The sequence below is a fragment of the Chionomys nivalis genome, chromosome 2, assembly GCF_950005125.1.
Source record: "Chionomys nivalis chromosome 2, mChiNiv1.1, whole genome shotgun sequence".
Classification (NCBI taxonomy): domain Eukaryota; kingdom Metazoa; phylum Chordata; class Mammalia; order Rodentia; family Cricetidae; genus Chionomys; species Chionomys nivalis.
The window spans coordinates 11,256,681-11,279,828 of NC_080087.1; positions in this window are offsets into that span (position 1 = coordinate 11,256,681).

Sequence of the window (23,148 nt, forward strand, 5' to 3'; positions counted from 1 at the left end):
GACTGAGGAGAAAACTGCAGAGGCCTCTGGTGTCCCAGACTTCAGTCTTTGTTTATTCCCCTGTGGGAATAAGCCAGTCCCTTCCTCCCAGCAGCTATGGAACCATGAAGCTGCAGGATAGGTCGCAACTCTTCCGCTCACACAGCCCAGAGTGGAACTGGTTTCCATTTATTTGCAGCCGTATTTTGAAAGTGGATCTTAAGCTCTGGGCACTTCTGAGATGTAGCCATGATGGTGTAGAGGACTTCAAGGTCAAAGAGACAAATTTGGGACATTGTTTATTCAACAAGAGGACTCCAGATGAACTTGGTCTCTGTGTGTGCCCAGCTATTCCCTGTGCCTGTCTCCATCTTGTCACCTGGCATGCAGCATTGCACTTGGTGATCCATCTAGCTCACCACTGGCTACGAGGTTTGATCGGAGTATAACAGGTTAGCATGAGATTTGGGATCAGACTTTTGGAGTTCAAATCTGGTTCCTCACACTTAGGAGCAATATGACATTGACCGTATTACATTTTTGTGTAAATATATGTATGTGTGTTTTTGTGTTTGTATGTGTATTTGTGTGTATGTGTTGGCCAGATGTCAACACTGGATGTTTTCTTCAATTGTTCTTCATTTTATTTTTTGAACCAGGCCCCTTCACTCAACCCAGAGCTTGCTAATTCAGGTAGACTGACTGGCCAGGGAGCCTGAAGAATCCTCCTTTTCCACCTCCTCTGTGTTAGCCTTTTAAGGTGTGTGCCTCTTTATGTCACCGGGTACAGTGGAGTGAACTCAGGTTCCCATGGTTATTCAGACAGCATTTTACTGATGGAACCCTCTCCCCAGGCCCTTATTACATTATTTAGAGTGTTCTGTGATTCTAATTGTTCCTTCTAACCAGGCTTATTCCTGTGTTCTTCATAGGCCTATTGCGAGGATAACAGATTGGAATGCATAGAATCATCACACCTGATGTCCATTGGAGGCCTGGCACATAGTAGGTGTTCAGTGAAAGGATGTCAGCACAATGTGGGGAACGAGAAGATGGAAGTATGGTTTGAAAGCGATGGAAGCTGCTCGTTTAGCTACTGGAAAGGATGGCAGCCGAGATACAGGGACAACCTCACTGTGTAGCTCCCAAACAGGAGTGGATTTTAAGTCAGCCTTGGGCAGTCTGATCTTAAAACCATGGCCTGGGAAATGCACCAAGTTGATTTCTGGTGATGAAGACAGGGAAAGGAGATAGATGGGGTTTGTAAACATGACTACAAACACACTTTTGGTAACCAGGCAATTTGGCAATGGGCCGTGGTCTCGAGAGGAAATTTTTTCCTTTAAAAACTAGAATAACAGCACACGGCAATGACTTCATCCAGGACTTTGGGCGTGTGTCCCAGAGGGGCCACCCTTCCCTGGCTGTGAGGTCTTTAAGTCAGGTCAGGCAGAAATGGAGAGGGTCCCGTGACTAGAGGGCACAGCAGAGGACCACCTCTGGCTGGGCTCCTCTCACCCCACCCTGCAATGGCTCTGACTGTCCCCCCAGTCTGCATTGAGGCTTTCCCCTTGCATTTTTTTTTTGCAAAGCACCTCCCTTGCTGTCAAGGGCTTCACAGTTAACTTCTACCCATGCATTTCAGTGAATTTGTGTTTCTTCTTGCATCAGGTGGTTTGGAATCAAGGACGGGTGAACAGAGGTGAAGAAAGCCTTCCAGGGTCCACCATAACCCCCTGCACTCAGTACTTCAACCTCCTGACCCCCCCCAGGTCAGGGCAGTTGCCTGATGTAGCTCATCGTTCCTGGGGATTATGGTGTGGGGATCGCTCTAGTTCTTCGAGGAGATGCCTCTGGGGGAACCGGCTCCTGGAGGTGCTGCACCTCTTTCCCCAGTGGAATTTGCTGCCTCATAGAGCATTTTGGTTCTTCCTGCTTTGTCTCAGTCCGTATACCTTCCTTTCCTTGTCACCACTGGCCATCAATCAGCCCCCCGACATCGATTGACTCACCCCAGAGCCTCCAGACTCAACCTTGTGGAACAGACCAGCTAAGAGTGCCAAGGGCAGATCCCCAAGGTCAGCCCCAGCCACATTCCTCTTCTTTTCTCTTTTTTAGGATAAAGAAAATGCTCCATTAGCTCACGGAGTCCATTTGTGTCATTCCACTGAGCTTCTTCACGTGAGCTCATGTTGGGCAGGGCCTACACAGACGTTCATCTTCTCCTCGCCCTGTGACTGAGAAGTGATCGATTCCCAGAACAGCTCTGTCTGTTTATAGAGTTGGGAAGGTTTGGGCTAGGTTCCTTCGGAAATAGCCTCCTGTTCTAAGAACTGGAAATCACATTGATCTTTGAGTCATAGTTTAGACAGCCAGAGGATTTCCGGGCTTGGCAAAGCTCTAGTCTTTTCTTTTGTAGTGAATTGTGGGCCCAAGGCAGGTTCTTGGTAGAAGGGCTCTTGCTTGGTTGTAGGGTGGGTAGGACAAATCCACAGGAATGTTAGAACTCGCAGAGTCCTGGTGTGTGCTCTTGAGTCTACACAAGTACATCCACACCTGTACTGTATCCACCCCTGTGCCCACACACTCGGGAAAGAAAAGAAGCAGGGTCAGGGCAAGGTGCTGTCAAAGTTTGTGGGGTGGTACCATAGTGCCCATCTCATTGCCTACCAGCCACAATGATAGCCAAGACCAGGTGCCAGTACATCATGAACTTTGACCTCTGTGCATTCCACAGGGCACAGTAGAACTCTATTGCCAAAACCATCAGAAGCAGATGCACAATCTGTGTGCCCTCTCTGTTGCTGGGTGCTGGGTCAGGTTAGTATGGACACACAGCAAGAGCTGACCTATGCAGGATCAGCTGGGTTCAGGGTGCTGGGAGGAGCATCGTTCTTGATTTCTTAAACTTTGTCTTAGTATATCCAGATGTTCAGCAGATGCTTGCCACAAAGTAGGCCCTCAGTTAAAAAAAAACATAAAGTCAGAATGTGGAGAAAAGATAGCATGGTGTGGGCATCGCCTCATGTTGAGGTTTGAGAGGAAACCCAGACTTCGTCTGCAAACTAGCTTTACAGAGCACTGTTCTACCAAAAGCCTGCCAGTTTCCATCATTCGTCAGTCGTTTCGAGGAGGTCTTTCTGAGCCATGCTTGGCAACACGGATACATGATCCATCCTTGAGCCTGATTCCAGCAACAGGTATTGGTGAAGGCAGGGCCAGGAGGGAAGAATATTACCAGGTGCGGAATGGATGCAAAGGTGGGCAGGACACATGGGGATAATAGAGAAGGATGGATTGGAGTGGCTAAGGAAAATTCATACTGCATGTCTCATTGACTCTCCTCTGTGGTGTCATCCTCAAGGGGACCTACTGGAGCAGTGAGGGCAGTCATAGGCCCCAGGGACCACACAAGCTTCTTCTTAGCCCTCTAGTATTCTTGTGAAGATCAAAGAGCAAGTGTAAGGGCCATGTGTAGTTGAGACAGGGGTATTCCCTAGTCCTCTGTGCAAGTGCATGTGAATGTGTGTGTGCACGCGCGCGCGTGCGTGCATGCACAAATAGACTTGTGGTTAGATACAGGTCGCTGTGGATGGTTGAAGCTTGCTGGCTGATTGGCTGGATGGAATGACAGCAGTCACGCCTCTCCTCTGTGATCCAATGCTGGCAGCTCCTGCAGCCCCAGGGTAACAGTGGACAGTGATGTCAGTGATGTAAGCTGTGGGAAGGGGAGGAGTTCTGGCTCTGGCTGGCTGGTCTTTTTTAATCTGGACCAGTCCCAGGGATTTGGGTTCAGTTCTCATGGCACTGACATTATGTGTGCTTTTCACAGAATGTCTGTTTGTTTGGGTTTGTCTGTTAGGATCTGGGTGACGCAGCCTGGGCAGGTGTGGTGTATTAGTGTCCACGCACCCTTCTCTGTATGTGGAGTCAAGAGGCCTCTGCTGTAATTGGCTCTACTACTGGTGACGGTAGCTTTGATCACCTGGTTAAGGTGGTCCTCTTCAGTTTCTCCATCGTAAAGTTCTTTTACCCTTTGCCATTCATAAGTGTGTAGTGGGAAAGACTTTGAGACATTAGTTCTCTGTGATCTGATGATCTTGGTCATTTCTGCACGGTTACATTGACTCAAGACGGAGAATGCTGCCCAAGTTTTATTTTTATAGATGTGTCCAAGAGATTTTAGTGAGCTTGAGTGGCCTGGGGTGAGGCTGTGTAGTGATCTCTGTGCTTACTTCAAGGTGAGTCTGTGAGAGCAGGATTGGTGTGGGGACCTTGAATAGTCCCAGCAGATCCTTTCATGTCGGGTGCACAGCACAGTCCAGCAAGTGAGGGGGAAAAGGGAGAGTCAGGTGTGTCTCTTCTCTGAGATGGAGTTACCTGGAAAACGATGGAGATCTCTAGGGACAACCATGACGGTTTATGACTATAAATTCCTAATTGTCACCAGCGAGGTGACAATTCTCTTATATAATGCATTCTTCGATATGGCAATGTGTGGGTCATGGAGGGAGGAAAAAAGAGAGAAAGAAACCAAGAGTCTATAGCTTGCTATATACCACAGGAAATAAGGACTGCGATGACTTTCTTTACCAGGTTAACTAATTCAGCAGATATTGTATGTTTTTTAAAACATGTTTGTATTCACTATCAACATTTTGACAGGTGCATCTTAGATCATAGCAGATATTGTTTACATACTGTGGTCATTACTTGCGCTGTTGTTGCAGCAAAATACTTGACAAAGGTAACCAGGGAAGGAAGGGAGGGAGGAAGGAAGGGAGCAAGGGAGGGAGGGGCTATTTTAGTTCACAGTTCCAGGGTACAGTCCATTTTGATATGGAAGACACAGGGGAAGGGGAATGAGGCAGCTGGTCACATTGCATCCATAGTCAGGAAGTAGAGAGAGATGGATGTTGGCGCTCAGTTCCCTTCCTCTTTTTTATTAGGTTCAAGCCCCTAGCCCTTGGGATGGTGCCAGTCACATTCAGAATGGGTCTCCCTACCTCTGACCCAATCTAGAAACTCTCTCAGACATGCCCAGAGGTCAGTCTTCTTAGTTGTTGGGAGTCAAGCCAATCCAAGACTTTCACAGAGGCCATGATGCAAAGACAAAGGAAGCACTAGTTCTGTGTCCTTATCCTAGGGCAAACTTGGCAAGGTCTGGTCTGGGGCTGGGGTCAAGGCTTCGAGGGAATTAAGGTGTTCCTGGGAACCTGGTTCTTCCTCTAAAGGGCAGTGGTTATCAGTTCTAAGGCAGATGTTCTCTTTGCCAACATTGTTTAATTTAGCTTTCCGCTGATGCTGACATATTTTCCTCCTGAAAGCAGAACATAAGATGCTGCACTTCTTGACGAATTTGCTTGGCATAAGCTAAGAGCTTGTGCAAGACCTCCTGGTTCTAACTTTCTGTCTTCTTTATCTTTTCAAATCCAATCCTCCCCTTGACACCGTGCCATTTGGTACTCTTATTCCTGCGTGTTCTAGTCACTAGATGGTTTGAGATCTTGTCAAGTTGGCAATCCATGCCAACCATCACGCACACCCTCAATGGCCAGGCACTGCCCTAGGTGCTGGAGACATATTACCGATTATGACATGTTCCTACCCTCACAGACTGCATATCTCAGTGGGGCTAAGTCAGTCATAGTCCAGCCAACAGTGATGAGCAGCAACCCCCTCCTGATCCCACACCATGGGTTGGTCCCAATGCACACGCTGCACAGGACCATGTAGAAGTGTCGAGTGAGGCAAGGGACTCTGGAAAAGGAGCCCTGGGTCAGGAAGAAAGCCTTGCGGTTCAGAGACTCTCGTGAAAGTGTCTTCAGTGTTGCTCACGGAAACTTTTGTGCGTGTGTTGGGAAAACTCACACAGACTATTTTAAAGCAATGAATCTAATGAGCCAGTTTAGTTTGCAAACCAGCCTGCAGCAGGAGAGCCAAGATGAGCACTTGATGTTTTCTGACTTGAAAGTGAAGTCAGCTCTTTCTGTAGGGGCCAACTTTCCAGGATAAAATTAGTGCATTCAGGATAGGGAGTTAGTTACCACAGTGCTGGCATGTGCACTGTGATTCACACAAGTTAGTTACCACAGTGCTGGTGTGTGTGCCGTGATTTAAACAAGTTAGTTACCACAGTGCTGGTGTGTGCGCCGTGATTTAAACAAGTTAGTTACCACAGTGCTGGCGTGTGCACTGTGACTCACACGAGTTACCTCAGTGCTGGTGTGTGCACCGTGACTCACACGAGTTACCACAGTGCTGGCGTGTGCACTGTGACTCACATGAGTTACCACTGTGCTGGTGTGTGCACCGTGACTCACACGAGTTACCTTAGTGCTGGCGTGTGCGCCATGATTCACACAAGTTAGTTACCACAGTGCTGGTGTGTGCATCGTGACTCACACGAGTTACCTCAGTGCTGGCGTGTGCGCCATGATTCACACAAGTGCTGGTGTGTGCACCATGACTCAGATGAACAAAGCTACTCTGAGTCACATCTACCAGCCAATGGACATCCTCAAAGTGAAGCGAGGGATTGCAGTATTGGTGGTACCCATGTAAACCAGGCATAGCCCTGAGATGCAGGGCTGTAGTCTGGGAGGGGTCATGGTACTTCTAGAATTTAGAAGAGAAGGTCACAAGTTAATGACTGTTGAGCAAATTTTCTCTATCCACTTTGCCAAACATAGCTGGAGAATCTGCCGGTTTGCAATGTTTCTTGAAGTGTGTTTGAGGCATTGACTGACAGATTGTTCTGCTTCCCGTTGTACTGTTGATAGAAGAGGAACAGGGTACCTAGGGTGTGGCTATGGGATCCCTGCGTTGTGTTCTCAGAGTGTTTGTTGCAACCTCGCTCATTCTACCAGTCCATGGAACTTGTCCTCTCTACTGTCCATGACATACTCCAGCCAGTGGAATATGAGCACACAGTCCTGCCGGCTTTCTGTGCCCATGCATCACTTTTATTGATGTGTAGTCACTCTGCTTCTTAGTCCCCAGTGCTCCATTGTCCACTTCACAGGAAGGCGATGGTCGCTTCTCTCAAGGGTCCTTGATTCCCCCTTCCCTTTACACGCTCCTTCGTTTTCTCTCTGTGAATCTGACTCATTCTTCAAGGTTGTTTCTACTCCCATCTTCTTTCTCAGCTTCCCAGGTGCTCTGGGCAGGACATCATTTCTAAGCATTTTGTGTGTATGTGTGTGTGTGTGTGTGCCCACAATGACAAGACAATGGGCTAACGGGCTGTGTTTCCAGCGATAATGGTTTGTTTTACGGTAAATAGCTTCTGATTTGTTTTTGTATCTGAGATCCCTAGCATTCTTAACACTGAAGAAGAGCTTGGTAAAGATGAGCCAAATGACTGTGGTAAAGGAGAACCTGGGCCTCCTGGTGGAAAGGTCTTCCTGGTCATGGTGATGTCTTTAGAGACCATGCAAGACTCCCAGGAGGACACTGCATGGGTGGTGACGGTCAGCAGGTATGAACAGGTGCCCAAGCCCCTCAACTCCAGCTAACAACAGAACTTAACAGCACTGTTCAGCTGGTACTAGCTTAACATATGTGTAAAATTAAAAAAGTTCAGGGCCATAGAGGCTTGAATCAGGGTTACAAAAAGCCACTAAAGCCAGCTATGTGGCAGGGTTGAAGTTTCTGCAAAGAGGCCCCGAGTGACTGTTGAGTGAAGCTGGGCATGGGCAGCCCAAGTTGCAGTGGAGATCCCAGAATGCTGGAGACACCAGGATCCTCAAATGTCTGCAGAGGGAAGCTTCAGGCATGGAATTCTGTCAGCTCCAGAGAGAGGCCATGTGTGCTCAGGCGACAAAGCTGGAGGGGTGGAGTGACCCACGGATGCTGCAATCCAGATGATTTCATTATGAGTCCCAGATGCCAGACTGAGAACAGTAGGGTTTGGTGTTTGCCCTGCTAGCTTTTGGTATTGCTCTGACCCTACCTTCCCTTGCTCTGCCTCCATTCCTCCATTTTGGAATGGTAATGCCTATTCTGTGCCACTATATATTCATCGTACGTAACTTAGTTCTTGATTTGATAGGAACCCACAGTTAAGGGGTTCCCTGAGTCCCAGAGGAGACTATGTGTTTATATTTTTGAACAATGCTGTAACTATCAGGACAGGTACTTTTAGAGAGGGTAATATGGGCTGAACCTGAGATTTTAGAGGCTTGGAGTTATGATTAAAAAATGGTATGCTTTGGTGTCAAGTTGATAAGCAGTAGACTTATGATGGGTAATCTTTATTATCATCTTAGTAAGATTCAGAACTACTGAGAAAACAGCTACCCAGGCCTGTACATCTCTAAGGGCATTTCCAGAAAGGCATAGCTGAAGATAAAAGACCCACCCCAAATGTGAGCAACATCACCCCATGGGTTGGGATCCCAGCCACAATAAAAAGGAGAAAGTGAGTAGAACAGAAGGGTTCAGCTCTCTGCTTCTTGACTGCAAACCCATGCGATCAGTTTCCTCAAGACCTTGCTGTGGTCACTTCCCCACCTCGTGGACTGTCTTCCTTCCTTAAGTTGCCTTTGTCAGGCATTTTGTTATTACGATGAGAAAAGCAGCTAATAGAACAGGGACGAAGGAAATTTGCTCCAGCATTGTAACCTAGCATCTTCAAGGTGACTCAGGGGTAGAGCACTTACAGCCAAGCCTGATGACCTGAGTTCTATCTCTGGGACCAACATGGTGGAAGGAGAGAAATGACTCCCCCGAGCTGTCCTCTCTACATGCGTGTCATGGAACATGCAAATGCACACACACATTCCACAAAGACACAATAAACAAATGTAATAAAGAAGAGGTCATATGGGCTGGAGAGGTGGCCCAGTGGTAAGGGCACTTGTTGTTTTGTAGGGGATCCAAATTTAATTCCCTCATGGTAGCTTACAACTGTCTATAACCGAGGTCCAGGAAAGTGGACACCCTCCTCTGACCTCTGTGGGAACCATGTGCATATGTAGTACACTTGCACACATGCAATCAAAACACTCATACACATAAAATAATAAATCCAAAACACAGAGAAGGGCTGTAATCCAGAAGATCTCCCTGGACTTCTAGCTGGATGGGTAGCCCTGCACACTGCAGACTCTCAAGTCTGTAGTGCCCCCTTTTGCCCAGTTATCAGCTGTCTGGACAACCATGCTGATTGGAGGCTTGCAACAGTCAGAGAGCCAATACCTTAAAACAAACTCTCAGAAAAAAAAAAAAAGCCAAAACCGAAACAAAACAACAATAAAAAGCATATATTGGTTCTATTTTTTTCACAGTCTTGACTGGGACACCTGGGGAAACACAAGGACATAAGGACAGAGCAGATGGTCCTCAGGGACAGGGACAGTGTGACTCTGAGATGCCTTTCTGTCTGGGACTCTGCTGTCACACCGACCATGGGGAAACATGGCTTCTAGACACGGAGAACAGAGTGTCTGCTGAATACTTAGAAACTTTACAAGTTTGTCTGCTGGATACAAACTTTCAGCATCTCTAAAGGTCTGCTGTCCTGGGAACAAGGGAAGAAGAGAAATGTTCTTTTCTGTGTACAGTCTAGATGGGATTAACATTTGATATAGCTCTGGCTAGCGCCGGGTTCTGTGAGGAAACACTGATATACATCAGACTACAGAGACGATGCTGAGATTGCTAGCAGCTCGCACACCCGGCACCATGCAGGTGCTTTATGTGTATCATCTCTGGTCATTTAAAATAAAAACATTTGAGTTTTTTTTTTAAATAATAGTTTTAGGTTTATAGTAGAGAGTACAGATCTCCTGGATGCTAAGCCCCCAGGCTCTACTGTTGTTAACGTCTTCCATCAGTTTACCCCCTTTGTCACCTTAGATCAGTTGGTATTGACGTATTGCTGCTAAGTGAAGTGGGATCAGTTAATACTCATGTATTTTTGCTAAGTGAAGTGGGATCAGTTGATATTGACGTATTGCTGCTAAGTGAAGTGAAAGGGTTTCTTCAGGTATATCTCTGTGTTGCGTGCCTTTTTGAGTTTTGATAACACAGTATCATATAATCATGTCACTGTCCCTGAGATCACCAGTGCTCTCACTGAAAATGAGACCTTGTCTGATCTGGAAATATTTCTGATGGCCTTTGATATCCAGTTTAGCTCTCATTTGCTTCTAAAAGGGGAAGCCTGCATCCTCAGATGTTCCCTAGGGCCCTATTTCAACCTAAATGCCTTGGCTTAGAGGTACTGTCTCCTATTGAAACCCTGATAAATTCACCTCCTGAGCAATTACCCCCAGACTGGCTCAGCCTGATCCACCCAGAGTCCACAGCAAACTGGTCCTCTCAGTCCGTTCTCCTTATCTTCTCACAGACTGCTGTAGAGACCTCATGGGTGACCGACAGCTTGGACAGTAGACAGCATGGCCATGAGCTGGGTGGGGATAGGGTATGGTTTTTGTCTACATAATGTGCAGATGAGTGAGCCAGAGAGATGCAGGGATTTCTATAAACTACCTCAGAATGTGCCTTCCCTCCACACTCTGGCAGTGAAGAATAAAGACTCAAGCTTCCTGTTGGGGAACTATACCATAAAAGTGCCCTTAGGTCACCCCAGGGCATGCCTGGCCCATTATGATGAGAGGAGCAGGCCCTGATAGTATAGGTAGATCTCCTGGGAGCGGAGTTGAAGATTCTGGTATGAACTAGGACCTTAGCTTCTCTTCCCCTTTCTGTGCTGCTGGGAGGGGTACCCTGAAGTGTCTGACGATGAGGTAATGGTCAAGAAGCTGTGGGCACCACGATGCCTGGCCAGACACTATGGGTGGAGCAGAGCTCGTACTGGCTTAGCTGTGATTCCCAGAGTCTGGTTCCCCGAAGGAAAAAGCATCACTTCAGAGGGGTTGGCATACTCCTGGAGAACCAGTAGAAGTCCTGGCTCTTCACTTTCTGCAGGAGCTAGGGCCAGGGAGGCCCCAGACAGACAATTCTGAATGGCCCACCCTGCCTCTGCAATGTGCCCATTTTCTCCAGGCAGCAGTGGGTGGGGCAGGAGCATCCTCTTCATTCCTCTCACTGTCTCCTGTTCCAGGTGCCTGACCTGGGGCAGGTCAACAGGGGACACTGGATGCCGACCCCCTCAAGCCTAGTATCCTGGAGTCCCATTGTATCATAGTTCCATTGCTTAGTGGCTAGCCAGGCTTGGAATAACCCACTGAGAACACGTGCGTGTCAGATGCTTTTTGGAGTCGCAGTTCAATTGATTGGGAGTCAGCATGTCTGATTGGTCTAGGGTCAGAAGCTCACTGAGTCAGCAAAAGTCTGCAAAATCTAAAAGGCGAAGAAGTGCTTCTGAAGAAGTGGACGGTGTTGGCCACAGCGTAGTGTCTGTCGCTCAGAGTGCCCCTAGGACCTTCCTTTAGCCTGCTCCATGGGCACTGGAGGTCTGAACAGCATCCTAGGAGCACATGGGGAATCTAGGACCCCGCTGAACAATAGTAGCAATGAAAGTGCCTCTGCTGTCACCCTCTGTGCCATTTGCTCAGGGGGAATGACAGGGGAGAGGAAAATGGTGGGTGCGCCTCTTCATCTGAGGACTGAGATGCCACCTAGTTGGTGCCCATGGAACCAGGAAAGAACAGGGATCACCCACCACCAACTCTCTATCTGAGCACATGAGCATTCATAGATGCCAGTGAACATGCCAGACGCCTCCTAATGCTGCTTTAAGGGGCGCAAGCCACTCCTACCCCCCAGGGCTCTCCTGCTTGCCCTTGAGCTTCCATCCAGCTCATTCTGAGCAACTCCAGCAGGGTTCAGCGTGGGCCAGAGGAAACCCAGCCAGCCTCACAGGGCCGTGTATGTATGTATGTATACTGTGACACAGGACCCAAGAGTTTGGGGAGGGGACATTTTTCTCTGTGCTGCTTTGACTAGATACGTTTAATCAAACAGATAGTAAGTTTCTTTGTATATACATTTATGCTTGAACTCCTCTTAGAGAAATTTCCCCCTCCACTGCCGGGTCTACAGGATAGCCTTTTGGTTGCATTAGAACGTGACTTAGACCTCTCCACAGGTTTGGTTTTCATCACAATGAAATTCACCTTGTAGATACTCGTTAGATGTTTTTTGGTCACTTTATAATAGAAATATGAAAAGGAGATTAATAGACCTTAAATTTATTATTTTTTGTTGTCTCACCACTTACAAGCATCTTTTTTATTTGTAGGACATTGTCTGGCTTCTTTTTCATAGACCTAGAAATTTATCTAATGTGCCTTTGTGTTTCTTGGAAAGGAAAACACGGTAGTTTGTAAGACTGAAGCCTCTGAAAGCAGCGTGAGGATTTGAGAACCATCTGAACTAAGGGGAGTTGGACTTGGAGCTTTGCTCTAATAAACTCAAAGTTGTTGGATTGATTCCTCAGCATTTTTCTGAAATCTGCGTCTTTCCCGAGGGTGAGGCTTGCAGAGACTCATTGGAGAAGGATGCTGAGTATGTGGAAGATGAGGAGTGGGGATTTTTGCAGTACAGTGTCACTGCTCAAATGATTGGACCAGAACTCTAAAAATAAAGGCAAGGGCAAGGTAAAATGGTGTTGGAGCACGTTTCTCTGTTGAGTGTAAACTTTAATCCAACATTCTCAACCAAGGTTACACAGGAATCACACACGAGAGGCCCCTTTCTAAGTGGCAGTCGCTCTCCAGCGTGCATTGGAGGCTTTCCCACTTCCTGCCAGAGGGACCGATCCTCATTTAGCATCATTCGTCCAAGTCTCCCATGGTTTGGTGCAAATGGCTTTTTTCCCTAAGTATGTCCCTTTGAATATACTAGGAAAGAATTGTTTTAGATTTTTTTAAAGATCAAAAACATGAAAAAGTAAGAAGTATATCTCTGACCTTGAAAGCTTGCCTAACACGACTACAAGCTTGACTGTTAGAGATGACTGCTAACCTGCATTTCTTAGTTATCCTAAATAGTTTATAACAATAGCTTTTAAAAATTAGAGATTTGTATTGCATTGTTAAATAGGGTGCATAGGTACAATACCTTAAACAAAATTAGAAACATAAATACAGTATAATAAAAATAACCTTAAATTTGTATCAATATACAAAAAACCCCTAGCAATGTAAAATATTTAAGACTAGTAGTTGCCTTTTAAGTTTAAAAGTAGATCCATTCTATCATTTCTATCATTTCTATATCCCCCCTTTTCTTTTCAGAATGAGATCCCTGAATCTAAACTTCTTTGCTCCCTGACCATGACCAACAGCAGCTTGTAACCAACCCCCTAAATGATGACAAACACCCATAATTGATCGAATGACCAAAAATCATCCACCCCACCTCTTGGGAACATGGGCAATGTGTTCTCTAGACTGTGTCTTGTTGTCTGAAGATGATGGTATCTCTAGAGGACCCTGAGAAAATTGGATAATGATCAAGTCCTGGGAGAGATAGCTGTATTATTTTTTGTTTAGTCCCTGTGTGATGGGAAAGTGTAGAGCTTGTCTGAAGTCCTGGATAGAATAGTCTGTGAGGCTGGATCATCTCACCTAGCAGATTTGAAGTTATTTTTGATGCTGAATTTTGAGGAAACTACAACAGAGGCATTCTGAGAGGCTGGATCACCTGGGCTACTTGTCTTCATTGACGTTCAGTCTTTTTTTTTTTTCTGAAAACACACAAACTTTTTTTTTTACTCTTTTTTAATTAAAATTTCCAACTGCTCCCCGTTTCCCATTTCCCTCCCCCTCCTCCCACATATTGCCCCCTCCCCCCACTCCCCTCCCCCATCCCCACTCCTCTTCTCCTCCCCCCAGTCCATTCCCCCTCCCTCTCGATACTGAAGAGCAGTCCAAATTCCCAGCCCTACAGGAAGACCAAGGTCCTCCCACTTCCATCCAGGCCCAGGAAGGTGAGCATCAAAACAGGCTAAGCTCCCACAAAGCCAGTTCATGTATTAGGATCGAAACCTAGTGCCATTGTCCTTGGCTTCTCATCAGCCTTCATTGTCCGCCATGTTCAGAGAGTCCAGTTTCAACCCATGCTTATTCAGTCCCAGTCCAGCTGGCCTTGAAAAGCTCCCAATAGATCAGTTCCACTGTCACAGTGGGTGGGTGCACCCCTCGTGGTCCTGATTTCCTTGCTCATGTTCTCCCTCCTTCTGCTCCTCATTTGGACCTTAAGAGCTCAGACCGTTGCTCCAAATTGAGTCTCTGTCTCTCTCTCGATCCATTGCCAGATGAAGGTTCCCGTGCCATTCTCCTTGGCCTCTCGTCAGCTCTCATTGTCCGCCACATTCAGAGAGTCCGGTTTTATCCCATGTTTTTTCAGTAGCAGTCCAGCTGGCCTTGGTGAGCTCCCAATAGATCGGCCCCACTGTCTCAGTGGTTGGGTGCACCCCTCATGGTCCTGACTTCCTTGTTCATGTTCTCTCTCCTTCTGCTCCTCATTATAACCTTGGGAGCTCAGTCCGGTGCTCCAGTGTGGGTCTCTGGCTCTATCTCCATCCATCGCTAGATGAAGGTTCTATGGCGATATGCAAGATATTCATCAGTATGATTATAGGATAGGTTCATTTCAGGTTCCCTATCCTCAGGTGCCCCAATGAACTAACTGGGGACATTGCCCTGGGCATCTGGTAGCCATTCCAGGTTCAAGTCTCTTGCCAACCCTTAGGTGGCTCCCTTAACTAAGGTATGAGTTTCCCTGCTCCCCTATCCAACCTTCCTTTATCCCCAATCACCCCGATTCCCCCAGTTCCCCTCATCTTCTCCTTCACACTTTTCTCTCCCCATCACCCCTCATCCCCATCCCACCCCACCCCCAAGATTCCAATTTTTTTCCCATCAATCATGTCTATTTCCCATAGCTGGGAGGATATCTATATGTTTTTCCTTGGGTTTACCCTCTTGTTTAGCTTCTTTAGGATCACAAATTATAGACTCAGTGGCCCCTATCCATGGCTAGAAACCAATTACAAGTGAGTACATCCCATGTTCTTCTTTTTGGGTCTGGGTTACCTCACTCAGGATCGTATTTTCTATTTCCATCCATTTGCATGCAAAATTCGAGAAGTCATTGTTTTTTACCGCAGAGTAGTACTCTAATGTGTATATATTCCACACTTTCTTCATCCATTCTTCCATTGAAGGGCATCTAGGTTGCTTCCAGGTTCTGGCTATTACAAATAATGCTGCTATGAACATAGTTGGACAAATGCTTTTGTCATATGATAGGGCATCTCTTGGGTATATTCCCAAGAGTGGTATTGCTGGGTCCAGGGGTAGGTTGATCCCAATTTTTCTGAGAAACCGCCACACTGATTTCCAAAGTGGTTTCACAAGTTTGCAGTCCTACCAGCAATGGATGAGGGTACCCCTTTCTCCACAACCTCTCCAGCAAAGGCTATCCTTGGTGAACACACAAACTTTTAAAGGTAACATATATATCTCTCTATGTATCAATATATATCTGTATTAACACAAATATGGAATGTGCGGTGTACACAAGTCAACTAAGTTTTTTTTTTTTTTTTTTTGTCTTATGTTTGAGCAGGTAGACGGCATCTGCTATCTTTATAGGTCTGTTTGGACTGCATAACCAAACCTCCATCCATGCCATATGAAAGGATGGCATGTAATAATAAGTCATGAGGACTCTGTTGCCAATAAGATTTACAATGTCTCATACAGTCACAGAGCTGTTCGCATGTAGAGAGGTCAGCACATATGTTACCTGTCTATGTCACCTGTCATGTCTCCTCCAGTCTCAGAGCTGCTTCCATGCAGAAGGATAAGCACATGTCTCCCATCTTGTAGTTTTTTTTGTTTTTTTTTATTTATATTTTTGTTTCCCATGGAAGCAAAGACACAGCCTTTCCCCCAACACAATGTAATTTTTGATTTTCATTCTGAAGTTCAGAGATTCTGAAAATATATAGGTTGGTTTAATTTAGCAGTTTTCATAGTTCAATATCTTTAAGCAGCTATTGTTTTTGTTCATTAGCATTTAAAAAATTTGAAGTCAACAAAACACCATACAGGATGCAGACACCCAGTGTATTTCCTATCTTTATGTGGCCTTTTCCTTTTATATTACTTTACTCCCTCTTTAAAGACTTCACTTTATTACTTTTAAACTATTGATTTATTTTATGACTGTCTATGCCCATTTTCTTTTCTTTCTTCATCATCTAAGCACATTCTCAAGCATACTGTATCTGTTTAGAGGTTTTCTCACTCTAGACCTGACTTTTGCATGTCTCTAGCCTTCTCTGACAATGTGAGTCAAACCTTAAACTGCTTAGCAGTGCTTAGACCATTTGCTGCTTGTCTCTGCTTAGCACACAGCCTGGCAGCTGACTCTACCCCCTTTGGGTTGGTGAGAGCAGAGCCTCATGCCTGAAGCCCTTATCTGGAGCAGGTCTATCTGCCCCAGCTCTGGTAAGCACGTCTACCTACTCTCCTGCCACTGGGTAGCATACTGCCTGATGCTAAGAAACTCCATTCAAGTGCTCACTAGCAGGGCTTCTTAAAACAGCCATGCCTCTGTACACTGTGAGCATGTGGGCTACTTAGAACCTTTTTTATTTTTTTGGCTTTTTCAGGCCCTATGTGGATTTATGCGTCCCATGTTGGGTGCCAAAAATAGCAAGCTTTCTTGTTGGACTATCTTCAGACTGCCAACCTGCAAATAGTGACACAGAGACTAATAATTAATTATGAAAGCTTGGCCTTAGACTAGGCCATTTTTCTCACTGACTCTTATAATTTAATTAACCAGTTTGTATTAATCTACATTCTATCATGTGACTCAGTTACCTCTTCTTAGCACAGCATATCTGGCCTGCTCCAAGTCTGCTGGTGAAATCCATGCCTAGATTCCTCTTTTGAGTCCCACATATACCTTTTGCCTAGCTATTGGCTGTTCAGCTTTTTATTACACCAATCATAGCAATACATCTCCACAAAGTATACAAATATCCCACAGCAGAATCTGAGATGTAGAGCACAGAGAGTAAGTATTCCTTCAGCCCTCTGGGAGTGGGGAGCCATGAAGTTGGAACCTAGAGTCATCAATATAAACCTTGCCGTGTTTTGATTTGAGATTTAGCAGTGGTGGCCTCTGGCAATAAGGGTGGGATGGACCTAAAACAGCCCATTCATGAACTCTGTCCCAGTTTTCAGTGATGGAGGCTGTCTTGTCTTGAGCAAAGAATGCATGATAGTGAATTTGATGATGCCTCCAGGATCTGACACAAGCCAATAATAGTTACATTTGGGGAATACATCATCATCCAAGGATCAAAATACCTGTATGATCTGAGCATGGTAGTACATATCTGTAACCCCAGCGTTCATGAGGTGGAGGCAGGAGGAATCAGGAACTTAAGGCCATCCTTGGCACATGGTGAGTTCAAGAACCTGCATGGGCTAAATGAGGGCCTACTTCAAAAAATAATTTTTTCGTTTATTTTTTATTATTTATTCAGTGTGTGAAGACTCATGCCATAGTACCTGTGTAGAGGTCAGAGGACAACTGTGGGAGTCATCCCTCTTTTTCTACCACGTGGGTCTCAGGGTTTGAACTCAGGTCATCAGAATTGGTAGCAAGCACTTTACCTGCTGAGCCATCTTGCTAGCTACTCTCCAAGTAGTTTTAAAAGCATTGTCTCATGCACACAGCAAAACAAAACATCCCCAAACAGTGGGCACCTGAGGTGCTATCTCACTTGAAAACGGGCCAGTTAAAATAAGAAGCAACAGAAACGCAGGCAGGAAGGCACCAGATGGAGGAGCAGTAGTGAGCTGCTGTGCAGAAACCATGCTTAAGACTTTCAGGGACAGAGAAAATAAATGCGAGGAAGTGAGCAGAGTATTTGAAGCCACGAAATGTGATGTACTAGATTTAAGCAAAAACAAAGAAACACTGTAGAATCTGCAGACACATTAACTCAGGGGATCATTTCAACAGCTTGTGGTTTATGCATCCTTCTAACAGGATACAGCAGAAGAGAGAATTAGTGAACCTGAAAATTGTTCAGAAGGAAACATTCTAAGAACACACAGTGGCAAAACAAAAGGCAACAACAAATGTTAGACCGAAGTAAGACATTGCTTTCAAGTTAGTTCATTTGGATATTCCAGAGGAGTCCTGGAAATAATGTTTGATAAAAATAACGACTGAGAATTTCCCCCTAAAGGTATCTGAATGTACAGACTTTAAAGCTCCAGGGATTCTAGGAGAAACAAGTGAAAAATGTTATAGTGAAACTTTGATTCCCTCAAAGGTGTCATCAGAGACTAAAAAACAGTCGCTTTAAAAATGCCCAAGCTGAGGGTGTAACTCAATGGTACAGTACTTGCCTAGCATGTGTGAGGTCATGGGTTTGATCCCATCACGAAAAAGTCATAAAAGAAAAAATAAACACAAAACTAATAGTAGGCGTTGTTAGTAGGTATTATCTGGACAACAGTGAGAGCCAGACTGACGCCGGAGGCCTCAGTGCAGTCTTCAGTGGAGCGGAAGAAAATAATTGCTAACCCTGACCGTCACCCTCAGTGGGAAGATTCTCAAGTAGATGAAATATAGGCGTGTGCAGACAGCAAACCAGGGGTTTATTGCCAGAAGGCTCCAGTGAGAGAACAGTGAAGACAGTTCTTCAGGCAGAGAAGAAAGAATTCTGAGTGGTTGGTTAGAGAGAAAGGAGAAACGAAGAGCAAAGGAAATGATAAGGTATCAGCAAAGCCGAGAGAACCCCGAGTTTATAAAATGACCAACATCTTATGGAGTGTGTATGTATTCATTTGCAAGTGTGTGTGTGTGTGCTTGTGTGGATGTGTGTGCACGTGTGTGTGTGTGTGTGTGCATGCATGTGGGCACTGTCAGAATGTTGGATTTATCATTAAGCTATGATAAGTTAAATATCCAGGGTGACTATCAAAATACTGTGAAAATGTAAAAATTTTAAATAAATATAGAATAATAAAAATCTCATTCCAAAGGGAGACAAGAAAAGAGAAAGAAGAGGAAGTAGGTGCAGAAAATAGCATGCTATAAAATGGTTTAAAGCTAAATTTATCACCAGTTAAATGTAATAGATTGCAGACTCCATTAAAAAAAATCAAAGACTTTCATTCTTGATTAAAACTCAGAGTTAAATGATGCTCTGTTCTCAAGACTCATGCTAAAATACGAGGATAAAAATGTTTAAAAATAAAGATTAGAAGTTATATTGGATAATAATCCCCCAAAAGAAAACTGGTAAAAATATATTGACTTTAAGGCAAAAAGTTACTTTAAATAAGAAAGTCATTTCCCACTGTTCCATGAAAGTCAGTGAATCTTTCAGTAACCAACAGAACAAGCAGGTAACATTTAAAAAGACTGAAAAATATTGAGAAAGATGCTTAGACCTGGCTAGGTAGAGATGCTCCCCTAGGCACACCAAGAGACAGAGAACACATCTACAATGCTTCACTTGAGCCTTGCACACCTTGACCATACACTGGGCACTGAAGCAAGCACCAACAATATCAAGGGATCAAATGACAGAAAACCTAATTTAACCAAGTTCAACAACAGAAGGTAAGTGTATAGTCACCACATGTCTAACAACTAAGAAGAGGGAGAGCCAGTTTCCATCAAGGGTGCAGCCCTGGTGTGTCAGTCACACTACGGTGACTGGTTAAACACCCAGGAGTGTGTAGACAGCACAACCGAATGTCTTGTGGTGTTAAAAAATACTCAGAGAAACCATGAAATTGAGGAGGGTAGGGAAGTGGGGTAGATCTTGGAGGGGTTAGAGAAGGAATGGGGAGTGGGCATGATAAAAACACATTATATGCGATTCTCAAAATAAATGAAATATTTTAAAAAGGAAGCACATCTCAATAGAACATAACCAAAGAATAAAGCTCAACCAAAATTCTACAATATCAAAATGCACGGAATGTTGTACTTTAGGGGTTATTTTCAGTCTGGAACGACATTTTAAAAAAGGATACAGTATTAAAAAAAGTCATTGGTCTGTTTTCATCTGAAGCACCTGCTTGGAAAGCTAAACACAAAACAAATATAGAAAAATTAGAAGGATGGAGGAAAAATAAGAATACCAACTAACAAAACAAAAGGAAGCCAACAAAGCTGAAGTTCTGTTTTGTTTTTTGAAAAGCGAAGGAAAGGGTAAATGATGATTGAATGCCATCAGTTAAGACATGAGATGAGAAGCACAAACGGCCAATACTGGACATGCAGAGAGAGATGCCAGGCGAGGCTTAGTAGGTGAGGGACACACTGCAGGAAGAAGTGTCTTGGACCACACATTAAGGGTAAGGGTGAGTGAGGGGGGATGATGGGAGGGGCTGTCTCCATCCCAGGTGGAGAGAGCTGCTTAAGGCTGAGGCCAGGACCTGATTCTTGTCAAAGCAGCAGGTGAGAGGGTGTCCTTAGGGGACAGTGGGGGCAGGGTCTGGGGTAGCCAGCAAAATCTTGCTTGGGGAGCCGGGCGGTGGTGGCGCACGCCTTTAATCCCAGCACTCGGGAGGCAGAGGCAGGCGGATCTCTGTGAGTTCGAGACCAGCCTGGTCTACAAGAGCTAGTTCCAGGACAGGCTCCAAAGCCACAGAGAAACCCTGTCTTGAAAAACCAAAAAAAAAAAAAAAAGTCTTGCTTGGGAAGAGAAAGCTGAGGAATTAGGATGATATCATGAGAGCCAAGAGCAACCTCAGAAGACTGGTGGGATGGGGGGGGGGGGAGGGGGAAGGGACATGGCAGACTCATCCTTTAGGCTATCATTTTGGGGACAGTCATGAAATGGGGGTGGGGTGAGAAGTGGTTGGAACCTAGGGAAATCAGTGGTGAGGCAAGTATGTCGGGAAGGAAGAGGGCTTCGACCAGGCAGTGAGATGCACTATGGGGGACAGCTTCCGGCAGCTACAAATGAGGTCTAGAAAACAACGGGTAGTTAAAGGTGAGGGGCTAATGACAGACCTGCAAATGGGGAAAGGAAGATGGGATCCCCCAAAGAAGAGGGTTTCAAGAGGAAGGATGTCAAAGTGCTATGTCTTATGAGTGTCTGGAAGTCTGGTGGCTTCTAGGAGATTGGAGGGAGGGATCTGTGCCCTTCGTGGATTCTAAGAAAGACCTAGAGCTGTCGGAGTCATTGGGGTTGCGGACAGTGGGGACACAGACTTTTAAAAGCTAGAAGAGGCTTCAAGGGAAGGCTTAGCAGTTGAGAAAAGGTTGCGGCTCTTGCAGACGACCCAAATTTTGTTCCCGGTACCCACATCAGATGGCTCACAGCCACTTGTAACTGCAGGCCAAGAAGATCCAGAGTGCCCTCTTCTGACCTCCACAGGCACCCATACCTAAGTGTGTAGACAGACACATGACACACCCACACATAAGTAAAAAATTAAACAAATCCTTATTCCCTTCTGTTCTCTCTTCTTCCCCTACCCCCATGCTCCCAACTTTGTCAGGCAATCTTGTCTACTTCCCCTTTCCAGGTGGATCTATGTGTGTTTTTCTTAAGGTTCACCTTGTTACTTAGCTTCTCTAGAATCATAGATTATAGGTTAGTTAGTTCTCCTTTGCTTTACAGCTAGTGTCCACTTATGAGTGACTACCTACCATGTTCTTCTTTCTGGGTCTGGGTTACCTCACTCAGGATGTTTTTTTTCCCTAGTTCCATTCATTTGCATGCATATTTCAAGAAGTCATTGCTTTTTACCACTGAGTAGTACTCCATTGTGTAAATGTACCACATTTTTTTTTTTAATCCATTTTTTGGTTGATGGTTGTTTCAAGGTTCTGGCTATGACAACTAATGCTGCTATGAACGTGAGAGAGGGTTGCTGCTCTTGCAGAGGACCCAAATTCTGTTCCCAGTACCCACATCAGGTGGCTCACAACCACTTGTAACTGCAGGCCAAGAGGATCGGCGTGCCTTCTTCTGGCCTTCACAGGCACCCATACACAAGTGTGTAGATACAGACACATGATGCATCTACACACATAAGTAAAAAAAATCAAACAAATCCTTAAAATAGAGAAGCTGTGGCCCCATACACTTCATTCTTTGTATCCCCACCTGACAGGTGAAAATCTGATTTTTTTTCTTTGACTAAAGTTTTCTTTTTTCTTTCTTTTTTTTTTTATCATTGAAACATCAGCTGTTTATTCCAGTATATAAGGGCAAAAGGTTCAAAGAGAATGAGCTAGAGAGCCCAGGAAGTCACGTTACTAACCATGTATTTATTTATATCAGCTCTTTCCACACCAAGAATTATACCGAAAGTACAGCACAACAAAGTCATTTTATGAATTGCTGCTAGTTTTTTCATGAGTCTGGGATGCCTAGAATCTTGTTTAAAGCAAAGAGGTACAGCTACACCTGCCCATCAGGGATTGAAACTTTAAATCAATTCAGAAAATACTTCTTGACTCTCAGCATGAGAAAATACTATAGCAGAGACTGCATTGAGCAGGGCATGACTCTGACCTCAAAGGACTTCTTACCACTAAAGCTCTGCTGACCCCTGTAGCTACCAGCAACTCCACAAAGTATAAAAACTCAGTGCTTATGCTGCATTCATGGTAACTTAAAAATTTTTTAAAAACAATCTTATTTTACATATCAATCCCAGCCCCCTCTTCCTACCGGTCTCCCCCTCCCTCACCTTTGCCCTCCCCCATCCACTCCTCAGAGAGGGTGGGGCCTCCTCAAGTGATGTGGTTGACTTTGTTGACTAAGGTTTTCTAACTCTGCCCAGGGCTCATTCTTCTTACCCTCCTACTAAAGACTAATAGGGAAATGGTTTTGATCCTGACCTCCCTGATAGTCTGTGCTTATGTTTCTGGTTACTTCATCCATCACAAAAGAAGATAAGGAGACAGATGTTTTTAAGAATTGCAAAATGGAAGAGAGATGAATTTAAAGCATCCCCTAAATTGTTATTGCTCACAGTTTTTAAATCTGAAGTGGCCAGTTTGCATGCCACACTGGTATTTCTTTTGATTTACAGATTTTGATTTCTGTAACATACTATAATTGAGAAATGCCTGAGCACATGTTTTCTGTTAAAGGGCTTTAATTCCAGAAGTTTCCTCATATGCTGCTCTCAGACAATCCCCCAGCAGGGGTAGGAGCTGATAATCTTTGTCTTTGCACATGAA